Here is a 4,167-nt window from a genome sequence, read left to right as displayed (position 1 = left end):
AGTTTTTTGTTTTTTTTTTTTAAATTTTTTTTTTTTCAACGTTTATTTATTTTTGGGACAGAGAGAGACAGAGCATGAACGGGGGAGGGGCAGAGAGAGGGAGACACAGAATCGGAAACAGGCTCCAGGCTCTGAGCCATCAGCCCAGAGCCTGACGCGGGGCTCGAACTCACAGACCGCGAGATCGTGACCTGGCTGAAGTTGGACGCTTAACCGACTGCGCCACCCAGGCGCCCCAACATATGTCAGAGTTTTAAGTCACCTGGTATAAAGGTTGTAAATGCCCCAGGATAAATACACCAAATGTTTAGAGAGACATGATGGACTTAACCTATTCTTACTTTCATCAAAGAAAAGAAGAAAGTTATGTTTGTTGCTCATTGTAAGAAGATATCCTATCTTTTGGACACTCACTCAATATTAGTACTATGATGTATAAGATGTCACTGTAATGTTTCTTAATTACTGTAACCCTATTCAATGCTATTTATCTGTATGAGATACTGTGCTGACAAAATGGCACATTCAGGAGAGGGGGTGAAAGTAATAATCCTATAATAAAAGTGAAGTATATTAAAGACGGAAAGCGCTATTACCACAGGTAAAATCCTTTGAGGGCTGAACACTTCTCTTATTTATAATTTAGTCCCAGCAGGACAACTTTTCTGTGTGCTGATTATCAGAGCAACTCTAGCTTTGGGGAGCAAAAAAATAGTGACACACACACCCAGAAGCTGAAATAAGCTTTTCCCTTCATGTGATTTAGGAGCTATTGTCACTCTGTGGAACTCTGAAAATTATTCCATTTGAAAATAATTCAGCTCCTAGATTATATATTGTCTAGGTTTCCTCTTCCTGCTCTTTACTACTGAGGACATTTAAATAAAACTATTAGCTGATTTTTTTTTTTTTTACTACTTATTCTCCACCTGAAGTTATTATGCTTAATTCATATGATACTCATCTGCAAAGCAACCAAACAGGAACATGAATTCAGTAGGGGGAAATAAACAGGAATGGAAGGATTTGTAAAGTATAAAGAGCCAGGAAGAGAGGAGTCTCTGCGGAGACAGGAGCACACGTGTTCGGCTCTTTTCACCTCTAAGTTGATGACTTAACTTTACCTATGTTTGAAGTAATTGAGAACGGCTTCTATTGTGACATAATCGTGCTGTGGATAAATTAAGAAACTCTTTCTGTTGGACACATAACTACCAAAATCAGGGCCTAGGATGACAAAGTTATTCACACATGATACAAATGAGGTTACAGCTCAACACCCAACACCTAGCCTAGCTCATGGTTGTTGTGCAATACATTTTTGTTGAATAGACATTTGAAAAATACATATTTATTGAATTAGAAATGTATATCTCCAAAATTGAATGCTTTGTCAATCCTGTTGTATTAACTCATATGCCTCACAGAAGATGGGTGGCTCTTCTAGCCTATGGTCACCCTCGAGGGACAACCAAGAAAATCTTTATTCTGCCAGTACCCTGGGAATGTATCTGTGATGCTTCACTCTACAAAACTGTTAGCAAGTCTTTGTACCTGGTGTTTGCTTTTATTGTAGGTGAGTTTTCATTAAACTTTTTGCTAGTACTTGCCACTTGAATACATTTTGGACATGAGTCACAGGAATGCATTCACCATTTTTGTCTTATATTTTAAAATTATATTTTACATGTCACTGCGAAAAGAGATGTACAAAAGGACAGCTTTCTGTTTTGCTCTCAAACATATACATGTAAACCTTTAGTAAATCAATAGTCCCAAGAAGTCAGCATTCTAGAGGAGAAAGAATCACATATGAGCACTGCCTGAAGCTCCTTCTCACAAAAGGAGCTTTTGTGATTTCCAGATTTTGTGAGTTCTAGCAGGGTCTTTCCACAATGATGGCATCCCTGATACTAGCTTTCTGGCTGCCCAGAAAAGTATACTTCTCTTTCCAAATAAATATCTCTTCTTTAGCTTAACTATAGTCTCTGACAAAAACCAGCTTTAGAAAAAAACAGGAAGCCCGTTAATAATCATGACTGTGTCATGTGAAAGATTCTCTGTGCTGATTTTTGCTTGTGTTAGTCTCAAATCTTAGAGAATAGTATAAATTTTTCACATTGTTAAAAAGAATTATGTGCTTGCCTCAAGAAAAGATACTCTTGGTTATTGTATTTTATTGCTTGTAATTATTGACGAAATAAAATTATGTTCAATAACACTGTTACTTGTATATTGTTGGCTGCTAAGCATATATTATCTGTATTGAATTTGGAAATCTGTTATATAGTACATGAAAAATTCATCTGAATTGTTAAGCATTTCTGGAGACACTTTTCCCCCAAATTCCATAAGTTAATGATTATTGAACACTGTTGTAAGTGAGTTTTGCATATACTATGATAGATTAGCTACATTTACCCTTTTTTCCAGTATCATCCATTTTGGTATATATAAGAAATTGTAGGGTCACATTCCAAACATTTACCATTATTTATGGCCAGTCCTGATTAGGAAAACAATAATTCAGAAATCAGAGTTTGGGCCAAATATGAACCCTGTAATGTACATATTTACAAGGGATCCTTTATATTTAAAGAACAAAACACTACTGGCTCCAATTACTGATGGCCTTTGTAAACTTTTTGTTTTGGTGTAACCTAAGACAAAACAAAATTTCACCAGAAATATTTACACCATAGACAAAATAATAAAAAGTAATAATAGTATTAAATCAATATGTGACAACTTCTTATGAGAAAGAATGACAGCTAGCAAAACTGATAAATGCAAACAGAAAACTCATACTTTATCTTATACTGCAATGGCCAGATTCACACTTGGCAGAAGATGCATTAAACCACCATCTGAAAAGCAGGCACAATAATGCTATCTTATAGGTAATAATGGGACTCTTGCAAGGACTAAATTTGAACATGAAACCATTTTGTAAAATATAAAACACTATACAAATAATAACATGATATAACATTATTTTTAGCATGAATGCAAATCCAAGTACCTATGTCTTTATGTTGGGTAAATGCACTGTGAAGTCTGAAGATACTAGTTACATCTTTTGAGAGGAAGATTATTTCATTTAGAGTACCACTGCAATCTGGATCATATTTCCCCCCAGGATTTGACATTGAATTTTCTATGGCTATTGGGTATTTCCTCACATTGTCTATCTCATCTTTTAGTACTAATCAATAAATGTTAGTTATACTTATGTCTTGAGAGGTGTTGATCTGAAACGAAAACATCCTTCTTCATATTAATAGCCTCCTTAATTAACCTTCTGACACTACCAACATGGAAAGGGATGCTATGTAAGTTGTGATTATGGAAAGGGATGCTATGTAAGTGATTATGTATGTGCTGCTGTATTATTTATTTTCTATAAGAAAATCAAGATGCTTTTTAAAAACATCTTCACTCTTTATTAAAAATGAGGATAATTTTGATAAATTTCCATGCTCAGAACATAGACTAGGCTCATGCTGTGCAGGACTTAATTGAAATAGTGACAATTTGGTTTGATATACCTAGGGACAAGATACAGACAAAAGGGGTTAGAGGTGAAGGTCAGAGCCAATTGTCTCTGGTTTATCCAATCCATGATTTACAAGAGCAAGAACACCATGTAATATACAAAATATTTCTTGGAGAGTCAGCCCCTGGAAACAACCTATAGTTTGGGGATTTGCATTCATGTGCGTGCGTGTGCACGCGCGTGCACGCGAGCGCGCACACACACACACACACACACACACACACACAAATCTCTGTTGTTTTAGCCAGTGGTAGACAAGCTCTTCTTGGCATCAGTATGTCATTGTAATGCTTTTTTCTTTTAATATGTCCTTTCCTTATGGGAACTTCCTTATGTAATAGAAATTTACAGTACAACTTCCTTAAAAGGCTACAGTAGAGCAGGGGTGAAGGTTTTATCTTACATATAACATGTATATCTAGACAATGAACCCTGTCCCCATACTCCTTAATCTGTTCATATGTATGCCTCCAGTCTCTGAAACTTAGCATTTTCTGGTATACGAATTTTAACTACATGCTTAGCAGACCATGCAGAACACCACCAATAAAACTATTCTGGAATGTAACTAAGCCAAGTATGTTGTGATGCATCTTTTTGCAGAAGAGAAG

The 4,167-nt window shown here is 35.8% G+C and overlaps 1 protein-coding gene across 6 annotated transcripts in view; it reads right to left on the bottom strand.

Annotated features, from left to right (window-relative positions):
- LSAMP (limbic system associated membrane protein) overlaps positions 1 to 4,167 on the bottom strand; it is a 922,095-nt gene that overhangs the window by 514,573 nt on the left and 403,355 nt on the right. The window lies entirely within an intron of this gene.

This window comes from Puma concolor, chromosome C2 (assembly GCF_028749965.1).
Source record: "Puma concolor isolate L17-30 chromosome C2, mPumCon1.1.hap2, whole genome shotgun sequence".
Lineage (NCBI taxonomy): Eukaryota > Metazoa > Chordata > Mammalia > Carnivora > Felidae > Puma > Puma concolor.
This window is presented reverse-complemented; position numbering and strand designations above follow the sequence as displayed.